The sequence below is a fragment of the Mustela putorius genome, unplaced genomic scaffold (assembly GCF_011764305.1).
Source record: "Mustela putorius furo isolate JIRA1106 unplaced genomic scaffold, ASM1176430v1.1 tig00537350_pilon_pilon_pilon, whole genome shotgun sequence".
In the NCBI taxonomy this organism is placed as follows: domain Eukaryota; kingdom Metazoa; phylum Chordata; class Mammalia; order Carnivora; family Mustelidae; genus Mustela; species Mustela putorius.
The window spans coordinates 10269004-10293218 of record NW_025422471.1 but is presented as its reverse complement, the minus strand read 5'-3'; the positions used below and the strand labels follow the sequence as shown (position 1 = coordinate 10293218).

The window sequence follows — 24215 nt, the reverse complement described above, 5'->3', positions numbered from 1 at the left end:
GGAAGAAAACAAATAACGAGCATCAGAAATGAAATAAATGCAATAGAGACTGAAAAGACAATAGAAGAGATCTGTGAAATTGAGTTGTTTCTACAAAATGATAAAGAAAATGACAAATCTTTAGCAGATTCACCAAGAAAAAAAGAGAAATGGCTCAAATAAATAAAATCAGACATGAAAGAAATTACAATGATACCACAGAAATACAAAAGATCATAAGAAACCTACTATAAATAGTTACATGCCAACAAACTGTACAACTGAAATGCATAAATTTCAAGAAACACAATCTTCCAAGATTTAATGATTTAGAAATAAAAATGTAAATAGACCAATCACTACTACTAAGCATACTGAATAATCATAACTTCCCCAAAAAAAAAAAAAGTCCAAGACCAGAGAGCTTCACTGGTGAATTCTAGGAAACACTTAAAGATTTAATACCTACACTTTTCAAACTCTTCCAAAAAACTAAAGAGGAGGGAACATTTCCAAACTCATTTCACAAGGCTAGCATTACCCTGGTAAAACCTCACAAGGACACCCCAAAAAAACTGCAGGCTAATATCCTGATCAAGACAGATGCAAAAATTTTGAATGAAATATTAACAAACCAAGTTGAAAAATACATTAAAAGAATAATACACCACGATCAACTAGAATTTATTCCAGGGAGGCAAGGATATATCAACATCTGCAAATCAATCAGCACGATACACCACATTAACAAATTGAAAGATAAAAATCACATGATCAACTCAAGAGGTGCAGAAAAAAAAAATTTAACAAAATTCAACATCCTTTTATGATTAATAAAAAATTCTCAACAAAGTGAGTATAGAGTAAATGTACTTCAACATAATAAAGGCCATACATTTAAAGTCCACAGCTAACATTATATACTTTATCCTGAGATCAAGAACAAGACAAGAATACCCACTCTCCCCACTTTTAGTCAAGATAATACTGGAAAACCTAGCCACAGCAATGAGGCAAGTAAAACAAATAAGAAGCATCCAAATTGAAAAGGAAGAAGTAAAATTGTCACTATTCATAGAAAACAAGATTTTATTTCTTTACATGACACAGAGAGAGACAGAGCATAGCAGGGGAAGCAGCAGGCAGAGGGAGAGGAAAAAGCAGAAAAGTAGGTTCACTCCAAGAAGGGAGCCCAATGCAGGGCTCAAGCTCAGGACCCAGGGTTCACGACCCAAGCTGAAGGCAGATGCTTAACCAACTGAGCCACCCAGGCCCCGAGAAAACGTGATTTTAAACACAGGAAAACCCTAAAGACTCCACCAAAAAATTGTTGGAACTAATCAGCAAATTCAGTAAAGCTACGGGATATAAAAATCAATATACAAATATCTGTTGCAGGTACTAATAACAAACTCTCAGAAAAAGAAATTAAGAAAACAATCACTTTACAATTGCATTAAAAAGAATAATATCTGGGAATAAATTTAACCAAGGAAGTGAAAGCCCTCTACACTGAAAACTTTAAAACACTGATGAAAGGGTTAGGGTTAGGGTTATAGAAATCAGATCAGTATGATTACAGCACAAAAACAGACACATAGGGACACTTGGGTGGCTCAATTGGTTAAGCATCTGCCTTTGGCTCTGGTCATGATCCCAGGGCCCTGGGATGGAGTCCCACATTGGCTGCTTGCTCAGCATGAAGCCTGCTTCTCCCTCTGCCTGTCACTCCCCCTGCTTGTGCTCTCTCTCTCTGACAAATAAATAAAATCTTAAAAAAAAAAAAAAAAAGAAAAAAAACTCATAGATGAACAGAACAGAATAAAGAATCCAGAAATAAACCCACACACACGGCCAATTAATCTGTAACAAAGGAACCAAGAATATAGAAAGGAGAAAAGCTAGGCCCCTCAGTAAATGGTGCTAGGAAAACTGGACAGCCACATGCAAAAATATAAAACTAGACTACTATCTTACATCACCCACAAAAATTAGGTTGAAATGGATTAAAGATTTAATGTAAGGCCTGAAACCATAAAACCTCTACTCTACCGTTACTGAAAATCTTTGGCCATAGGCTGAACTTTATGGGGATTTCCTGACCAGGTTCTCCTTACCTTGAATGAGGACGAGAACAACTCAAGCTGTGATTTTTCTTGAAATGGTCCTAGATTCTTTGGTAAAAGTAAATGCACGTCCTCTCTATAGAAAGGCAGCTGTACTCTAAGCCACCAAGACTCTCCAAATAATTTTGCAAAGGCAATGAGAAAGAACCAAGATTACAAGGAAACAAAGCAGCAGGGGACAAAAGTCTACATAAATGAAAAACAACAGCAAGAGACCATTAAGACTTTAAATATTAGAATTATCAGATACAGATTATAAAAGTACGCTTACTACATTTAATAGTAAATGAATGGCATGCCTAAGAATATCCACAGGTCAAGGAAATGACAAGAAGTAAAAAAGCAGATTAGGGAAAAAATCAAATGGAATTTCAAAAGGAAAATGAGTGTTAAAATTCAATATTTGCAAATCATGTATCTGATGAGATTAGTATAAAAAAAATAAGTAAATAACACACAGCGTAAAAACAAATAACCTGGTTTAAAAATGGGCAAAGGTGGGGGGCATCTAGGTAGCTTAAATGGTTAGGCATTTGCCTTCGACTCAGGTCATGATCCCAGGGTCCTGGGATTGAGTCCCACTTCAGGCTTCCCGCTTGGTGGGGAGTCTTCTTTCTCCTCTGTCTCTGCCTTTCTCCCCTGTCATACTCTCTCTCTCTAACGAATAAATAAAATATTTTAAAAACATAAGCAAAGGATTTAAATACACATTCTTTGAAATGTCCAACAAGTATATAAAAATACTCATTATCACTAACTGGGAAAAGCAAATCAAAATCATAAGGAAATAGCATCTCATACCTGTCAGGATGGTTATTATCAAAAAGATGTCAAATAAGTTTTGGCAAGGGTATGTAGAAAAGAGAATATATATTGAAATATAAATTGATAGAGGTATTATGGAAAAAGTATGGAGGTTCCTCAAGAATCAAAAACAGAACTACCACAAGTGGGGTGCTGGACTATCTTCGATGGTAAAGCACATAACTCTTGGTATTAGGGGTAGGGTTTACTTAAACACACACACACACACACACACATAAACTGCCATCAATCCAGCAATCCTACATCTGGGTATATACCCAAAGGAAATAAAACCATTATCTCAAAGAGATATCTGCACCCCCATCTTCACTGCAGCATAATTACAAAAGCCAAGATATGGAAACAATCCAAGAGTCCATCAAATATAAATGGATTAAAAAGTGTGCTACGGGGGCACCTGGGTGGCTCAGTGGGTTAAGCCTCTGCCTTCAGCTCAGGTCATGATCTCAGGGTCCTGGGATCGAGCCCCGCATCGGGCTCTCTGCTCAGCAGGAAGCATGCTTCCCTTCCTCTCTCTCTGCCTGCCTCTCTGCCTACTTGTAATCTCTGTCTGTCAAATAAAAAATAAAATCGTTTTTTTTTGTTTTTTTTTTAGTGCTGTGAAATGTGTAAACCTGGTGATTCACAGACCTGTACCCCTGGGGATGAAAATATATGTTCATAAAAAATAAAAAATTTTTTTAAAAATCGTTTTTTTTTAAAGTGTGCTATGTGTATACCATTGGAATATTATCTAGCTATCAAAAAGGAACTTCTGTCATTTGCAAATATGGATAAACCTAGGGGACACTGTGCTAAGTAAAATAAGTCAGACAAAGAAAACACTATATAATCTCATTTTTACATGTCCTCTAAAATGTCCAACTCATAGACTAGAGAGTAGAACTATGGTTGCCAAGGGTAAGGGTGGGGAAATAGGGAGATGTTGATCACAGGGTATGAACTTTCATTTATAAGATTAATAAATTCTGAAAATCTAATGTACACCATTATAGTTAATGATACTGTATTGTATTTCCACAATAGCCAAACTGTGGAAGGAGCCAAATGTCCTTCAACAGATTAATTTATAGATAAAGATGTAGTTCATATATTCAATGGAATATTACTCAGCCATCAGGAAGGATGAATACCTACCATTTACATTGACATGGATGGAATTGGAGGGGATTATGCTAAATGAAATAAGTCAATCAGAGAAATAAAATTAACATATGGTTTCACTCCGACGTGGAACATAAGAATTAGCACAGAGGATCATAGGGGAAGGGAGGGAAAACTGAATGGGAAGGAATCAGAGAGGGAGACAAACCATGACAGACTCTCCTGACTCTGGGAAACAAACTGAGGGCTGCAGAATGGGAGATGGGTGGGGGCATGGGGTTACAGGGTAATGGGTATTAAGGAGTGTATGTGATGTGTTGGGTACTGGGTATTATATGCAACTAATGAATCACTGAACACTACATCAAAAACTAATGATATACTATATGTTGGCTAATTGAACTGAAATAAATATAAAAAATAATACTGTATTGTATACATGAGATCTGCTATGCTAAGAAAGTAGAGGGTTTTATTTTATTTTATTAGTGTTCCAAGATTCATTGTTTTTGTACCACACCCAGTGCTCCATGCAATATGTGCCCTTCTTAATACCCACCACTAGGCTCACCCATCCCTGCAACACCCCCTCCAAAACCCCCAGTTTGTTTCTCAGAGTCCACAGTCTCTCATGCTTCATCTCCCCCTCTGATTTCCCCCAGTTCACTTTTCTTTTCCTTCTCCTAATGTCCTCCATGTTATTCCTTATGCTCCACAAGTAAGTGAAACCATAAGATAGTTGACTCTCTCTCTGCTTGACTTATTTCACTCAGCATAATCTCTTCCAGTACTCTCTATGTTGATGCAAAAACTGGGTATTCATCCTTTCTGATGGAGGCATAATATTCCATTATAAACATTGTTAAAATATCTATACTGCCCAGAGCAATCTATACTTTCAATGCCATCCCGATCAAAATTCCACCAACATTTTTCAAAGTGCTGGAACAAACAATCCTAAAATTTGTATGGAACCAGAAAAGACCCCGAATTGCTAAGGAAATCTTGAAAAAAACAAAACTGGGGGCATCACGTTGCCTGATTTCAAGCTTTACTACAAAGCTGTGATCACAAAACAGCATGCTACTGGCACAAAAACAGACACATAGACCAGTAGAACAGAGTAGAGAGTCCAGATATGGACCTGCAACTCTATGGTCAAATAATCTTCAACAAAGAAAGAAAAAATATCCAGTGGAAAAAAGACATGGTGCTGTGAAAATTGGACATCTATGTGTAGAAGCATGAAACTCAACCATTCTTTTACACCATACACAAATATTACTTGAAATGGATAAAAGACCTCAACATGAGGCAGGAATCTATCAAAATCCTAAAGGAGAATAAAGGCAGTAACCTCTTCGACATCGGCCACAGCAACTTCTTTCAAGACATGTCTCCAAAGGCAAAGAAACAAAAGCAAAAATGAACGTTTGGGACTTCATCAAGATCAAAAGCTTCTGCACAGCAAAGGAAATAGTCAACAAAACAAAGAGGCAACCCATGGAATGGGAGAAGATATTCACAAATGACACTACAGACAAAGGGCTAGTGTCCAATATCTATAAAGAACTCCTTAAACACAACACTTAAAAAACAGATAATCATGTCAAAAAATGGGCAGAAGACATGAACAGACCTTCCCCGAAGAAGACATACAAATGGCTAACAGACACATGAAAAAATGTTCATCATTATTAGCCATCAGGGAGATTCAAATCAAAACCACATTGAGATATCACCTGACACCAGTTAGAATGGCCAAAATTAACAAGACAGTAAACAATAAGTGTTGGTGAAGATGTGGAGAAAGGGGAACCCTCTTATACTATTGGTGGGAATGCAAGTTGGTATAGCCACTTTGGAAAACAGTATGGAGATTCCTTAAGAAATTGAAAATAGAGGGGCGCCTGGGTGGCTCAGTGGGTTAAAGCCTCTGCCTTCGGCTCAGGTCATGATCTCAGGGCCCTGAGATCGAGCCCCACATCGGGCTCTCTGCTCAGCAGGAAGCCTGCTTCCCTCTCTCTCTCTCTCTCCGCCTGCCTCTCTGCCTACTTGTGATCTCTCTGTGTCAAATAAATAAATAAATAAATAACCTTAAAAAAAAAAAAAGAAAGAAATTGAAAATAGAGTTACCCTATGACCCTGCAATTGCACTACTGGGTATATTTACCCAAAGATACAGATGTAGTGAAAAGAAGGGCCATATGTGCCTCAATGTTCATAAAAGCAATGCCCACAATCACCAAACTGTGGAAAGAGCCAAGATGCCGTTCAACAGACAAGTGGATTTTTGTAAGATTTTATTTATTTGGCAGAGAGACACAGAGCACACAAGCAGGAGGAGATGCAGGCAGAGGGATGAGGAGGCTCCTCACTGAACAACGAGCATGATACAGGACTCAGTCCCAGGACCTTGGGATTATGACCCGAGCTCAGTGGGTTAAAGCCACTGGTTCAGGTTGTGATCTCAGAGCCCTGGGATCAAGCACTGCATCAGGCTTTCTGCTCAGCAGGGAACCTGCTTCCCCACCCCAGCCCCCTGCCTGCCTCTCTGCCTACTTGTGATCTCTGTATGTCAAATAAATAAATAAACAAATATTTTTTAAAAATTATTGCAATATATAATATACTTCAGGAAAACTATTTAGAAGCTAATGTGTATACACAGACATACAACCTGACCTTAGTGAAGCAAATATTTGTAACTCAAATATTGGCCATAAATGAGTAATCATTATATTCTTGTACTATGGGCTAAATACTTGTGTCCCTTCAAAGTTCATATGTTTAAGTCCTTATCCCAGATTGAAGGTAGAGGTAGAGCCTTTGGGAGGTAATTACGTCTTGGGAGTGAAACTGAAGAATGGGATTAGTGCCCTTTCAAGAAAAGACATGAGAGAGATGATCTCTCTCCCCACCATGTGAGAATATAACAAGAAGGTAACCGTGTGCAAGTCAGCAACAAAATCCTCACCAGACACTGAGTCTGTCAGCACCTTCATCTAGGTCTTCCCAGGCTTCAGAACTGTGAAATAAATGTTGGTCATTTAAGTCACCCAGTTTATGGGATTCTGTTACAGAAGTCAGAACTGACCTGAACATCTTGAAAAAGCAGTAACTAATTACTTACAGGAAGTAAGATACAAATATATGAAACTGCTATGCTTTCTAACAAAGATACAGTTAAAAAAAAAAAAAAACTAGGCACAAAGTAATGCAAATGAAAAAATGTTTGCCAGTCCTTTGGGAAAGTGACAAATTTCTAAGCAATGAGGGTCAGTATGACCAATTCATACATCATATAATATTTTTTTAAGATTTATTTATTTAAGAGAGAGAAAGGGGTGCATGGGTGGCTCAGGTTTGAGCCCTGAATCAGGCTCCTTGCTCAGCAGGGAGCCTGCTTCTCTCTCTCCCTTGTCACTCCCTTTGCTTGTGTGCTTGTTCTCTATCAAATAAAAAAGTAAAATCCTTAAAAAAAGAGAGAGAGAGAGAGAGCAAGAGAGAGAGCATGCAAGCAAGAGAGCGAGAGATCAGGGGGAGGGGCAGAGGGAGAGGATCTCAAACACACTCCCTGCTGAGCACAAAGCCTGACATGGGACTCCATCTTACCACCCCCAAAACCAAGAGTCAGATGCTGAAACAACTGAGCCACCCAGGTGTTCCCACTTAATACTACTATTAAGGTATTAGTAACATTTTTTCTCTTTTGGTGGTGCATAAATGGTGCATGTTTGAATTGACGCTATTTCAGATTTATAAAAACAATACTTGAAGAGATCAACAAAATGTCCGGAACTGATCAAAGACACCAATTCACATAATCAAGAAGCCAAAACTTCCCAAGCAGTATAAATAAAAAGAAATCCACACTTAAAGACATCACATGAAATTACTTAGATCTAAAAGGAAAGAGCAAGACCATAAAAGCAACCACAGTGGAAGGAAGAAAAATGAAGGTTACTGTCAAAAGGGTCACATGTCAAGTTTGTGAAATAGAAAGTTCGAGAATGTTACAACAGCAATACTCCCCAGGCTGATTCAAATATTCAACACAATCCCTACCAAAACTTCAGCAGCCTTTTGGCAGAAATTGGTAAAATAATCCTAAAATTTATATAGAATTGCAAATTATATAAAATTGCAAAATTTGTATAGAATTCATAGAGAGGGACACCAGGTGGCTCACTCGGTTAATGTCTGCCTTCGCCTCAGGTCATGATCCAGGGTCCCAGGATCGAGTCCCACATCAGATCCCTTGCTCAGCAAGGACCCTGCTTCTCCCTCTGCCTGCTGTTCCCTCTGCTTGTGTGCTCTCTCTCTCTCTCTGACAAATAATCAATAAAACCTTAAAAAAAAAAAAAAGAATTCACAGAGAATACCAAAATAATTTTGACAAAGAAAAGCAAAGCTGGACAACTTATACTTTCTAATTTCAAAATTTAATATAAAACTACTTTAGTTGCTATCAATACTAGCAACAGACAGACCTGGAAATCACTAGAATAGAAGTGAGTACAGAAATAAATTATACTTATGGTGAAATGATTTTCAACAAAGGTGTAAAGGAAATTCAGAGGGAAGGGACAGTCTTTTTAATGAATGGTACTAGGAAAACTAGTTATCCATAAGTCAAAAGATGAAGTCAGACCTTTATCTCATACTATATATATATATAAATCAACAGAAAATAGATCAGAGCACAGAGCACCTGGGTGGCTCAGATGACTGGGTGTCTGCCTTCAGCTTGTCATGATCTCCACATCCTGGAATAGAGCCCCATGTCGAGTTCCCAGCTCAGTGGGAGTCTGCTTCTCCCTCTCCTTCTGCCTCTCCCCCTGCTTGTGCTCTGTCTCCATCTCTCTCTCGAATGAATAAATATTTTAAAAAATAGATCAGAGCTAAATGTTAGAGCTAAAACTTTTGGTTTTTTCTGAGATTTTATTTATTTATTTGACAGAGGAAAAGCACAAGCAGACAGAGCAGCAGGCAGAGGGAGAAGAAGAAGCAGGCTCCCTGCTGACCCTGGGATCATGACCTGAGCCAAAGATGGCATTCTTTCATTTAGCATAATATTTTTGAGGTTCATGTATGTTAAAGCATGTATTAGTAATTTCTTCTTTCTATTGATGAGTAGTATTCTACTATATGGATATACCACATTTTGTCTCTCCATTCATCAGCTGTTGGACATTTAGATTTTTTCAGGTTTTGACTATGAATATGAATAATGCTGCTAAAAGAAATCATGTGTAAATCTTTGCATATGTTTTATCTCTTTTGTGTAGATACCTAAGAATAGAACTACCAGTCACCTGACAAATTTGTTTTTTACTTTTTACAAGAGACTTCTAGATTGTTATCCAAAGTTTTTGCATCATTTTATATTCCTACTAGTAGTAAAATCACGTATTCTATGACTTGATTTATATGAAATTTCCAGAATAGGAAAATCTAAAGAAAAAAAAACAGATTAGTGCTATCTGGGATAAGGGGGGATGGGGATTAACAGTTAATGGACATGGTTTCTTTTTTTTTTTAAGATTTTATTTATTTATTTGACAGACAGAGATCACAAGTAGGCAGAGAGAGAGGGAGGAAGCAGGCTCACTGCTGAGCAGAGAGCCCGATTCGGGGTTCAATCACAGGACCCTGGGATCATGACCTGAGCCAAAGGCAGAGGCCTTAACCCACTGAGCCACCCAGGTGCCCCTGACATGAGGTTTCTTATCAGAGTGATAGAAATGTTCTAAAATTAATCAATGGTGATGGCTACACAAAACTGCTAAATTTACTTAAAAAAAATCACTGAATTATATAATTGAAATGGGTGAATTACATGATATACAAAATATGCCCCAAAGCTAATATATACATAAATACATATATTCATGTGTATACATATGAGGGTCAGATCAATAAATAACATCACTAAAACAGTGAAACCCAGAAAACAGCAGAATGAGACCTTAAATATAATGACAAAAATTATTCCTAATCCTGAATTTTATCCCCAGCAAAATATGGTTAAAGAATTAACAAAACAACTTCCTTAAAACAATAAAACAGAGTGGGTCATCAGCAGAAAGTCTCTAGAAGAAATGTTCAAAAATATACTAGTAGGAGCAGGAATGTATTCCAGATACAAGATTCAACATGCAAGAAACAACAGCAAATACAGTGCCAAATATGTATTTGTATATAAATATAAAATATAAAAAATAGTAACAGTAAAATCTCAGGGGTTAATAACTATACAAAGCACAATAACAATGTGTCAGGAGCAGAAGAAATGGGGTTAAAATACTATCCAAAAGAAATGGGGTTAAAATACTATTCAAAAGAAGGTTAAATGTAGTGATTAACTTTAGGCTATGATATTATGTTTATTATTATTTCTAGAACCATTAAATGAACAGAAACAGACTGTAGAACTTTTAAATTAGGGGGGAAATGGAGAACTGTTAAATTATCAATCGTATTACTTGGGGATATCCAGAGAAACAGAACTAAAACCAATAGGATGGATGTATATGTTGATTCATGAAATTATGGAGGCTGAAAGTCCCAAGAGCTGCAGTTAGTTAACTGGAGACTCAAGAGAGAACTGATGGTGTAGTTCCAATCCAAACCCAAAGACCTGAGAACCAGGAGAGCCAAGTCTATTTCTTGTCTAAAAGCCAACTGGAATGAGACCTAGGAAAAGTTAAATGTTTCAGTTCTATGCAGATCTTCAACAGATTAGATGAGGCTCACCCATATTGGGAGAGCAATCTGCTTTACTCAGTCTACCTATTCAAATGGTAATCTCACATCCAGAAACACCCTTACGGACACACTTGGGATGTCTGACCAAAGAGTGTTTGACCAGGTAGCTGGGTACCCTTTCAGCCCAGTGAAGTAGACACATAAAATTAATCATGATATCAATCCAAAGAAAGAAAGGACAGTAAAATGGAAAAACACGTCAAATAGAAGATGTAAAGTAAAACAGCAAAGTCTACCACGTCTGTAAATACATTAAGTATGAATAAATTTAAATTCTACTTGGAATCTGCTAGATGTCTAAGAGAAAGAGATTAATTCAATCCACTCATTCACTAATATTTACTCTGTGTTATCTGCTGTTTTAGGTACTTGGACACATCAGTGAACAAAAAAAAGCAATCAGATTATAAAATAATAAATATTTTACATTCATTTTTGTCTACCTAGAATCTTTAAAAGACTGTGGTGATTTATAATTTAAAATATTGTTATAAGGCAGGTTAATTTAAAACTAAGGGAAGAGCTTAGCAACTAAATGAAGAAACACAGGACATAATTACATAGAAACCACAAATGAGAAAACTACTACAAGTGAGTATTAATATTAACCGCGAATTTATGGGCAACCAAGACAAAAGGGGAAATGACATATTTTAATCATTTGGCAAAAGTTATACACACTATGGAAGACAGAAAACTTTATTAAATAAGCCCTAAATTACAATGAAAACTAACATGGACCCTTATATACTAAGGAATACATAATTACACAGGTTATCCCAAAAGATCCAGTAACCTTACTAAGTTTCATACAAAGACAAGCTGAGTTAAGGTCGGAAAACACTACAGGCTACAGATTCAAAAAGCGTCTGAATAAAGTTTGAATCCTGTTCCATCACTTATTGCTTGTAATACCATGGGCAAGTCACTTAACCTCTCTGCACATCGGTTTCCTGATCTCTAAAACACAACTATGACTGAAGGAATTAGACATTTCATAAATTAGTTAACTTTAAAAGAATTTTTTTTTTAAAGATTTTATTTATTTATTTGTCATAGAGAGAGAAGCGAAAGCAAGCACAGGCAGATAGAGTGGCAGGCAGAGGCAGAGGGAGAAGCAGGCTCCCCGCTAAGCAAGGAGCCCGATGTGGGACTCGATCCCAGGACGCTGGGATCATGACCTGAGCCGAAGGCAGCCGCTTAACCAACTGAGCCATTATTATTATTATGACACATAATCAATAAGCATAAGGTCAGTGAAAACTGATACAGACCAGAGTTTCTACTTCTAGATCAAAGGACATGGTGCTTTTTTTTATTACCATATAATTATTTTTAATGTCCAGTGTCTGTAATACAAGGCCACAGCTTTCTCACCAACTCAAGTTTATAAATTTTGAATTGGCTTGTGAGGCCAATAGGGATATTTCTTCTTGTCTAATTTGGTTTCTGGGAAGACTTCATTCAGGTCCTCAACAATCATCTGATCAAATGGAACTATGTTCTTCATCTTCTCCAGCTCTTTTTTCATATACCTCAGTCCTAGCCTTTGAGAGAGACAAAAACTCAACACAACTTTTCACATCTTCTTTTTGTTCAGCATCCACCTGAACAGTCTATTTGTCCTCTGGCACAGGAACCTTCCAGGCATTAAACCTTTTTCTCAAAGTCATCTACCAAGGCAGCCTTTACCAAACTGGCTTTGTAGTAAGTCCAGTCAGTAGCAGGTGGATTCTCAGGGACAGCAGCCAACATGAAGGTAAAGGTCTCATTATGGGATTTCAGGGAGTTAACAAGGACCTTTAGGTTGTGGGGTATGATCTCCCCATAATCTACCCAATCAATGGCCTTTAAAGCAAGTTTTCGCTCAGCCATCTTGAGATCCTTCACCAACCCTGCTAGCCCAGCAGGACACGGTGCCTTAAAAATAGACAATTCCACAGTACCAATGAACTAAAATTAAGAAAAATTTCTAAAACTGTTCTTGTAAATCTCTAAAAAACAGTTTCAAAGTAATATAAATCATTTAATTAAAGAGAAAGTTGACAATTTTAGACCTTGAAATAGAAAGTTTATGTTTAAAAAAAAAAGTTTACATAAGGCAAGCCAGTAAAATGGGCTTTTAATAAATGGGTTTGTCTTTGGGTTAACAACCATTTATTTTTTTAAAGATTGTATTTATTTATTTGACAGAGATTACAAGTAGGCAGAGAGGCAGTAAGAGAGAGGAGGAAGCAGGCTCCCCGCTGAGCAGAGAGCCCGATGTGGGGCTCAATCCCAGGACCCTGGGATCATGACCTGAGCCGAAGGCAGAGGCTTTAACCCACTGAGCCACCCAGGCGCCCCTTTTTTCTCTTTCTTAAGTATTGACAATAATCAATATTTGTGAAAGCTGAGTCCATTTGTAGTTTTGCATATTGTTCTTTTCCAATACTAGCTCTTAAAGAACACTCAATTAATAATTCTTAATAAGCAAATGGCTACCAGCTACTATCTCTGGAATTTAAAATTTTTCACTTCAGGGTTGTTGTCTAATGTGTTCTGTGGTAATAGTTTGATAGTGTGACCCCAGGCATTTTTGTGACTTATGACATAAATATTTTTTTAAAAGGCCAATTGTGATGTTTAATTTTATATGTCAACTTGGTTATACTTTATATGGTACCCAGTCATTTAATGAAACACTAATCCATGTGTAATTATGAAAGTATTCTGTAGAAGTTGCTACCATCTACCATCAGTTGACTTTAAAGAACAGACATTATCCTCAAAAATATTGGTGGGGCTCATCTCTTAAGTTGAAGGCTTTAAGAGCAAAACCAGATGGTCATGGACAAGAAGATATTTGGCCTCCAGCCTACAGCATTACCTCCTAGGTTTCCAGCCTGCCCTGCAAAATTTAGACTTGCCAGTCACAAGTGGGTGACCTCTTTCTTAAATCATGAATATACCTGTGTATATGTATATGGGACATGTATCTTATTGGTTCTGGTTATCTGGTGAACCCTGACTGATATGCCAACAAAAGTGAATGATGTTTTTTGAGTCTTTAAAGTACTAAAAACACATAAAAAATGTAGAACACACCAAGTGACACTATTGCTTTCAACCTTTAATTTTAACTAAAACAAATGCCTTTTCTTTGATTTCACTCCTAGATTAAGATCCTAACCAACATCTAACACATTTAACATTCATGTCCTTTGAGTCTTGTGTATAAGAATATAAAGATTTCTCAGAATCAAAACTATGTATCATTAAATTCAATTAAAAAGACTCTAAAACAGAATTCTTTAAAGATTATCCATAACATCAATAACACAGACAACTGAAATCATACAGAACTGTACTTATACCACACTAGTAGTGAAAACTAAGATATTATAATTGTGTCCGTGCAATAAAAACTAAGATATGATAATTGTGTACTACATACCTAGAAATCTATAGTTCCACCCTTTAGCATATGCCTAAGAGAAATAGCTTATCTAATTCAGGCAAATGAAGGATTTCGCCAAAAATACCCAATAGTAGTTATTTATCTTTAAAGATTTTATTTTTAAATAATATCTACACCCAACATGGGTCTCAAAATCACAGTACTGAGATCAAGAGTTGCAGGCTCTATCAACTGAGCCAGCCAGGTGCCCCTCCAATCCTATTTAAAAACTCACTTTATATCACCAAAATAGAAAATGTCATTTTTAACACAGAAACTAGCATAGATACAACAATGTAATGATGACATTGAGAAATGCAATATATTTATATAACCTGAGACACATGAACCATGCTACAAAAGTGCTCATTTTATTGTCATGTATATTTTGTGGGGTAAGGGAGGGAGAATAAATATCAAGGGTTAAAATATAAATCGTGGAACACAAGCTTTTGGCTGATTTTATTTATACTGGACATCTTAGCCCTTTTATGCACTTACTGAGAAAGACATATACCAGAAATTCCTTCTTGAATATTTTCCTTCAGTTTTTCCATAACCTCCAGACATTCCCATTCCCTCTCACAATGACTGTCCTAAAGTTAAATTGTTCAAAGGAAGCAATTAAGGGACGCAATCAGGTTGTACATCACAAAATGGAGACAACCTAGCAATTTCTTCTATTTAAACATAAAAAATTATTTTAAAAATTCAGTACATTTCTGAAAACCTATTTTTTGTCTCCTCCTTTCTACCCTCATCTTCTATTCCCAAGTCCTATTGCCCAGTCACAGCAACAAAAGCCCATTTTATCATACATTGCCACCTCAATCCGTGTGAAGAAATAATGCTGCTAGATTCCAAATGTATAGCTATGTCAAAGAAGTAAAAAGCATAGAGCTGGCCTGGAAAATGGCAGCATTTTATGACCCCAGTTTAGTTTATGTTCATTTCACAAAATCTACTGAAGTTATAAAAGACTTAAAGATTTTTCTGTAATTAATAAATAGATCCTCTGTCTCTTCATTTCTTATTCCTTAATTCCAATTCTACCAGCATAATTAATATTGCTAAAAACATCTAAGGAGGATTAATCTTTTGGTCATAATTTTTAAATGGATGTAATAATTGATTATATATATAATTCACTGCCTAATCAGAAATAAAATTTTAATCCCATAAAAGATGTTTAATAGCAATTTTAACTACTAAGCACATAATTAATGGTTTGGGAATTAAAAATTAAATTTCAAGGTAGCCAAATCATAAATTCAAAAACTTTAGACAATTTTAAAGAGAATAAAACATTAAAATAGAAGCTTATAATTGTGTTTCTAGAATTATGTGTGATTACATATTGCTATTCTACATTTTTCATATAAATTAATATAGTAGATGGGTATCATTCAAAAAATTTTTGTAAAATATTTTTAAAGAAAATGGAAGGACAATAAAACTATTTTTACAACTGAATAGCCACAAAACAATTTTTAGTTATAATATAAACAAATTTCATTCATAAAAGAAAACAAAGAATGTAAGTTAAAGGTACTGGAAAGCTGACATAGGGAGAAAGTATGGCAGTAGAATTCTGTGACTGTTACATATGCAAAACTTCCTCTAACTTTGATGACTTTGCCTTCACAACAAAGAATTATTTTTTACCTATGTAAAAAAATTACATATATAATTATTTATTGGTAAGAGGACCTCATAACAACACTGTTAAACAAATGGGGCTCTATATTCCCATGCCTAACAATTTTCAGTGAAGGAACCTCACTTTTGCTAAGGAAATGACTGAATTTTGTGCAAGATTCTCAAATTTTGAATATATCACATTAAAGAACACACTTTATTTTCAGTTGCTTGAGTGGATAGAATTGGAATAAATGCAGTTGTACTACAGGAATTTTCTGCCACTCAAATGCCACTGAAGTAATGCATAAAGAATTTTTATGAAGTCAAAAGAGAAGAGAATGCATTTGAAAGCAGAATTTACCTCCCTGATTAAGTTTAACGAATGGAAAGATCAAGATTCAGTTCACTATGGACCATTTTCCCAACTCAAAAAGAGACCCTTTCTATTACTAACCATTAAAATGTTCCACATTTTAGGGACACCTGGGTGGCTCAGTGTGTTAAGCATCTGCCTTTGGCTCAGGTCATGATTCCAGGGTCCTGGGATGAAGTCCTGCATTGGACTCCTTGCTCAGCAGGGAGTCTGCTTCTCTGCCTCTGCCTGCTTGTGCTCTTGCATGCGCTCGCTCGCTCTCTCTCTCTCTCTCTGACAAATAAATAAATAAATAAAATCTTTTTTAAAAAATGTTCCACATTTTAAAGTATGCAGCATCATGGCCTCATTACAAATTAGGTATTTAGAAAAAACTGCATTTCCTTCAAAGAAAAATGTTAAAAGTGTATAATTCCTTCATCATACATTTTTAAATATTAAGGGGAAAATGTGCAACTGTTTTTGTAACCTAGGCACAGGCAACTGCTCAAGAATCCTATAGAACTGTTATCAATGGGAGTTTTCTGTCAGATGGAAAATCAGTCTACAGATTTATCTTAATCTGAAAAATAATGTCATCACTGTGAGTTATACCTTGAGATACAAAAGTAGGGATTACATTGTGTTGTTAAAATGTTAGCAACTGCATTTCATTTTTTGAAAAGGCAATATAGTTTTCCCAAAATAAAGAACTGATTAGATCTCTTATAACTGTTATAAGAATTTGATATATCACAAAGCGTTAAGAGTTACAGCATGTGCCAACTATCAAACAGAAAAAATGAACCTGATTCATAATTCACTTTGAGAATGTCTAGTTAGTCAATCAAGTGATTTGTAATCATGAAGACTGCCAGAAAGGTAGTGAATAATGAGCTACAGTAAAATCCCTGGATTTTTTTAGGATTCTTATTTCATTATGTGACTTTTATTGCCATTTTTGATCACTGCTTCTCAGCAGCACACATATTTACTTACAAGTTTTTGACTATTAAATAGGCTAAAGGATATACAAGTTGAATGACCAGAGTATTAAATGTCTTCCCACAAAATTGAAAGTCTTACTGTTTAGAGCTTGAGCAAAGAAATTTTCATTTTGTTCAAACCCCTTGGAATTCCCCTCATTTTATTTCAATTATTTAGTGAATATGCTATTTCAGCATAGCAAATTTTAATTCAGTATATTTCCTTAAGTTGTTTTATATAGTCTAAAACAAAGAAACTCACTTAACAGAATATAGTTAATAACTGAAGCCTTAAGCTTCCGTTTAATATCTTCATAGTACAGTATTTCCTTAGTTAAAACTAATGTAAGCTGATGACCAAAGAACATTCGACCTCTAATCATATTAAATTAAAAATAAACAAAATAAAAAACAACTTAAAGTTTGGCATATTACTAAAGGACTAATACGATACTTCGTCTTTTTTTTTTTTTAAGAATTTATTTATTTGTCAGACAGCGAGTACAGGCAGGGGTAGCGGCAGGCAGAGTAGGCAGAGGGAGAAGCCAGCTCCCCGATGACCAAGGAGCCCAATGCAGGACATGATCCCTGGACCCTGGGATCATGACCCAACCCAAAGGCAGATGCTTAACAGACTGAGCCACCCAGGCATACCCATTAGTGTTTTCCTAAACGCAAAATTACTAACCTATATTAGAATTTGGCATTCTGATAATACTGGCCATTATAACCTTTTAAAATCAGGATTCCATAACATAAGAGTTACAGTTGCAAAACAAATGGAACTCATTTTTTTTAAACATTTTATTCATTTATTTGACAGAGAGATAGACTACAAGTAGGCAGAGCGGCAGGCAGAGGGAGAGGGAGAAGCAGGCCTCCCGCCATGCAAGGAGCCCAATGCGGGGCTCGATGCCAGGACCCTGGGATCATAATCTGAGCTGAAGGCAGCTGCTTAACCAACTGAGCCACCCAGGCACACTGCAAATGTAACTTTAGATGTGATAACAAGTAGGGTCATTCCTTGACATATTTTTCATCATTTTCAAGTAGAAGGATCCTTTTCAAACTTTATACTGATTATAATAGCAAAACATATGTGGATCTTCTTAAAGGAAGTGACAGAATCCTTAAGTCAAGACCTAAAATACTAATTATTAAAATATATTATTCATGGGGGAGCCTGGGTGGCTCAGTTGGATAAGCAACTGCCTTCAGCTCAGTTCATGATCCTGGAGTTCGGGGATCAAGTCCCACATCAGGCTCCCTACTGGGCAAGAAGTTGCTTCTCCCTCTGAACTCTCCCCATTCATGCTCTCTCTCTCTCTCTCTCTCATAAATCCATAAAATCTTTAAAAATAGATATATATAATTCATGAAGAAATTCAACTATTGAAATTTTGTGGGTAAATTTTCAATAATGAATGGTTAGTTGTTCAAGATAACCAAACTCCAGATGTACACAAAACTGACTCTAAGAAGCTAGTGTGATCACCATGAGACCTCAGGAAAGATACTGTTTTTAACACTGAATATTCCTTGATAAGTGTAGTAGCACTCCACCTTGGAATGCACTTTATTACCATTATCACACCACCTGTGAAGATAATCTCTTCTTTCCTTTATAATTTAACCATTTGTTTATTCATTCCTTTAACAAATGCGTATAAGCTTCTATATGTACCAGGTATTGTGCTAGAAACTAAGGACATAAAAATGAATTAGACACATAGCCTTTGTACTTGCCATTAAGAAATCTACAGCCTAGGGGTGCCTGGGTGGCTCAGTCATTAAGCATCTGCCTTCTGCTCAGGTCATGAATCCAGAATTCTAGGAGCAGGCCCCACATCGGGCTCCCTGCTCAGCAGGAAGCCTGCTTCTCCCTCTCCCACTCCCCCTGCTTGTGTCCCTCTCTCACTGTCTCTCTCTCTGTCAAACAAATAAATAAAATCCTAAAAAAGAAAAGAAAAGAAACCTCAGTCTAGTAAGAAAGAGGCATATAAGTACATAAGTACAAATATAAAGGTATATAAATATAAAATATAAGCTTCTAGAATAGAAGTACATACTAGAAAAGCTCAAAGAAGATAAGGTTCAATGATAGAGGTCAGTAGTTAGGAAAGCCTTCAAACAGTAATGAACCTGAATGTTGAATGAAAAGTTGGTACTAAATAGGAACAAGAAAAAAAAAATCATAATGGTAAGAAGGAAAATATTAATGCAGGCAAAAGTGCTGAATACCTAATCATGGTAGTGTAACTACAAGCTATTCAGGGGTTTTTTGGTGGGGGAGGGGGTAATATTTATTTATTTATTTTAGAGAGAGAGAGAGAGCATGAGAGCACAGGAGTAGGAGGGGGGAGTCTCAAGCAGACCCAAGCAATATGCAATGGCCAACTAACAAAAGACCTTGCATGTATGCTAAAGACAACACAATCTGCATCCTAAAGTCCTTCAGTGGTTTCTGTTTGTAACAACAACAACAAAAATCCATAATGTCTACACAATTTATGGATCTGGCTTTCCTCAATGATGATCAAAGTAACATTTCACACTTTGTTACACATCTGTTAGAGAGCTAATACCAGCATTTTAGCCTACCTGTTTTATAAGCATACGTAAATAATCCCCCAGAACAAGGGTCTCAGCCTCTAGCAAACTTATATATAAATATTATTTATTATTTTTATTATTATTATTATTATTATATACTAAACAGCAATGCTTGCCACAGGTTTGCTGTCCCAGAAATATAGTGGATGGCTACACATGTTTAATATTATTACAAGAAGTAGTAGGGTATCTAATAGCAACCTGTAGTTTAGTTCAGGAAATTTTATATAACTGCAGTATCAATGTAAAGATACTTTCTGTTTTCAGATACATTCTTTGGTCTTTGAATTTCCTGAAATTCATAATATATTTTAAAATAAATGTATTTCATAAGTGATTTTGCTGTAATCAATATTCAAATAAAAGTCATGAATTATAACTTGCTAGCAATGTATTATTTTTTTTTAATTTACTTATTTATTTGACAGAGAGATCACAAGTAGACTGAGAGGCAGGCAGAGAGAGGGGGAAGCAGGCTCCCTGCTGAGCAGAGAGCCCAATGTGGGGCTAGAACCCAGGACCCTGAGATCATGACTTGAGCTGAAGGCAGAGGCTTAACCCACTGAGCCACCCAGGTGCCCGCTAGCAATGTATTATATGTAAATAAGAACAGAGATGAGAAAGAATCCACCAATTGGGGTGCATGGCTGGCTCACTTGGAAGAGCATGTGACTTTCGATCTCAGGATCATGAGTTCAAGCCCCATACAGTAAGAAAGAGGCAGTAAAATCACCTAAAATTTTTTAAAAACTATTTTTTAAAAGATTTTTTTATTTGTCAGAGAGCCAGCAAAAGAAGAAACACAAGCAGAGGGAGTGGGAGAGGGAGAAGCAGGCCATCCACGGAGCAGGGAGCCTGATGCAAGACTAGATCCCAGGACCTTGGAGTCATGACCTGAGCTGAAGGCAGACACTTAACTACTGAGCTACCCAGGTGCCCCATAAATAAACATTTAAAAGAAAGGAAGGGAACAAGGGAAGGAGGAAGAAAGGGTACCCAAACTACTTTCAGGTATATTCATAAACATCAAATTATTACTTCCATCCCTTTTCATTGTCAGGTTGATTTCTATGTGAATCTTTACAATCAAGTAATAAAGCCTGATGGTTCAACATCCCATAAACAAAGTTCAAACCAAACCATTGTTTGATAACCCTGAAAACATCAAGGAACTCTAGCATGATCCTTCCTGTGTGAAGATGACACTAACTCACCTTCAAAAGAGATGAGATTCAAGTTGTTTTTCCACAATGGAGATGAACTTGCTCACGTGGCCAATTCTCTTGTCAAACCTCCCTGGTGAACAGCAGCTTACATCTGCAAGATGAGTGATACCAGTGGTCACAGAAAATAATAAAATAAAATTGTTAATGTATAAATGAAACCTATGCCTTGGTCCCAAATCACTATGTTTTAGTCAACTAAAAATAAGGTCAAAGAAACATATAAATGCTATAATACTTACATACAAAACTGTGAATGTATTTACTCTAATACATTCACTATATTCTATATATCACTAACCTAAAAAAAATACAAATAGAGCCTGACCTCTATCCCTAAGTAAAAATGTTCTCAGCTATCTTACCTAAAACAAAGGTTAAATCAAAAGTGTATAATGAAAATGCTCAGAACACCAAAGCATGCCAACTTTACATCCCTCATCACAAGTAGCAATAACTGAGGAAATTACGGAATATTTTTTGTTAATGTTAGCAACATTCTCAATAACATTATACGCAGTATGACTACAGCCAAAATTACTTTGACATTTTCCAGAATTCTGAAAAATACTTCCATTTTTTATGGAGAAAAATAATTACTAGCTACAGTGTTTATTCATGTTAATACAGACAGAGGTTTGTAGTTAAATATTCCTGATGTGGAATTTTATCAATTGCCAGTTGAATCTCCTCCACAAGTGTTGAGAAGCTGGTTAAACATTACGTGAAGACACAGTTTTTAAGTAGAAGTAAAATTGATGCTATGTGCTTCTTTATCATTTAAGGGAATAAAAATTGGATTAATATCTATTAAAAATCAGCAAGGAACTATTTATAACTAGATACAATTCAAACAAAATCACAATTAAGTATCTATGATGAGTAAAGCACTAACTATTTGGGGCTTCTGTGAACAGGTATAAGAATAACAAGGCATCATCAAAAATCTCAAAGAAATCACAGTATCAGTATAATTGAAACATTCCACTTCCATTTCTACATAATCGTTCGCAATAAGAAACAGTTAAATTCTAACCTAGACCTCTGCTAAAACAGGAATGATGAAGTAGAAAGGCACAGCATCATACCAAAGCATGGTAGCTACCACAGGGATGAGGCTCTGGGGCTCCTCATTCAAGGAAATATAAGGAAGTTTCAAAAGAAATGTTGAGAACATCTGCTACAACTCATAATGGAGGCCGACTGTCACCTGCAAACAAATAAACTTCGTTAATTTAAAGGCACTATACAAATGTTTCCAGTCACAATTCTGTTTCAATGGGTTATTCCCCTTAACAACTTTTCACTCTATTTCTTACCATAATTCCCTACCAACTCACCAAAATTGGAAGTCCTCTCCTAGGCTGCAAACTCGTGAAGTTCCTCTTCATTTTAGTTTCCCATTTCCACAATGCCCAGCAGAATAACTTACAAATTGCAAATACTTAGTAACTGATAAGTTGATATGAACTAGTCAACTTACTCCCTTACCTGTCACTCCAAAAACTATCCCTTATTATAGCTATATTTACTATTATTGGCAAAACAGTCATAGATGAAAAGATAAGATTATTTATTTAGCAAACATTTTCCTCAAACATCTATCTAGGTACCATGCTAAGTGCTACAGATACTAGCATAAATAGCACATGATCCTTGCCCTTAAGTAACTCAATCTATTAAGAAAGATAAAGGTGGTGTACTCTGAAAATTACAAAACATTGATTAAAGTAATTGAAGGCAGGGTGCCTGCGTGGCTGGGTGGGTTAAAGCTCGGTGGTTAAAGCCTTTGGCTCAGGTCATGATCTCAGGGTCCTGGGATGGAGCCCCACATCAGGCTCTCTGCTCAGCGGGGAGCCTGCTCCCCCCCACCCCGCCTGCCTCTCTGCCTACTTGTGATCTCTGTCTGTCAAATAAATAAATAAAATCTTTATAAAAAAATAATTTTTTAAGTAATTGAAGGTGACACAAAGAAATAGAAAGATATTCTATGGTCAGGGATTGGAAGAATAAATATTGCTAAAATGTCCATATTATCCAAAGCAATCTACACATTTAATGCAATCCCTATCAAAACACCACCGTCATTTTTCACTGAGCTTGAACAAACATTCCTAAAATTTGTAAGGAACCAAAAAAGACACCAGATACCCAAAGCAATCTTGAAAGAGAAAAGCAAAGTTGGAGGCATCACAATTCAAGTTATATCACAAAGCTGCAGTAATCAAGACACTTTGGTACTAGCACAAAAGCAGATAGATTGATCAATGGAACATAACAAAGAACCCAGAAATGGACCCTCAACTCTACAATCAACTAATCTTCAACAAAGCTGGAAAGAATATCCAATGGGAAAAAGACAGTCTCTTCAACAAATGGTTAGACAGCAACATGCAGAAGAATAAAACTGGACCACTTTCTTATACCATATATGGATTAAAGACCTAAATATGAGACAGGAAACCATCAAAATCCTATAGAAACACAGGTAGCAACCTCTTTGACATTGGCTCTAGCAACTTCTTAGGAGATACATCTCCTGAGGCAAGGGAAACAAAAGCAAAAGTGAATTAGGACTTCATTAAGATAAAAAAAAAAAAAACTTCTGCACAGTGAAGGAAACAATCAACAGAACCAAAAGGCAACCTGTGGAATGGGAGAAGATATTTGCAAATGACGTATCTGATAAAGGCTTAGTAACCAAAAGGTGGCTCAGTTGGTTAAGCATCTGCCTTCTGCTCAGATCATGATCTCAGGGTCCTGGGATCAAGCCCCGCATTAGGTTCCCTGCTCAGGGAGCAGTATGCCTCTCACTCTGCCTGCCACACCTCTCTCTCTCTCTCTCTCTCTGTCAAATAAGTAAATAATATCCTAAAAGAAAAAAAAGAACTTATCAAACTCAATACTCAAAATAATCCAGTTAAGAAAGGGGCAGAAGACATGAACAGACATTTCTCCAAAGAAGACATACAGATGACTAACAGATACATTGAACAGACATTCAACATCACTCATCATCAGGGAAATACAAATCAAAACTATGATGAGGGGGCACCTGGGTGGCTCAGTGGGTTAAAGCCTCTGCCTTCGGCTCAGGTCATGATCCCAGGGTCCTGGGATCGAGCCCTGCATCAGGCTCTCTGCTCAGCAGGGAGC

At 36.4% G+C, this 24215-nt stretch overlaps 1 long non-coding RNA gene and 1 pseudogene across 3 annotated transcripts in view; both read right to left on the bottom strand.

The window, feature by feature from the left end:
- Window positions 1–24215, bottom strand: part of LOC106003548 — a 163538-nt gene that overhangs the window by 124262 nt on the left and 15061 nt on the right. For all 3 annotated transcript variants that reach the window (XR_006604985.1, XR_006604984.1, XR_001176100.2), the window contains exons 3-4: window positions 22148–22269; window positions 21051–21153 (exon numbers count right to left, since the gene is read on the bottom strand). This is a non-coding gene — a long non-coding RNA (uncharacterized LOC106003548). The remainder of the gene's footprint in view (window positions 1–21050; window positions 21154–22147; window positions 22270–24215) is intronic.
- On the bottom strand, window positions 12048–12786 carry LOC101692209 (annotated as a pseudogene).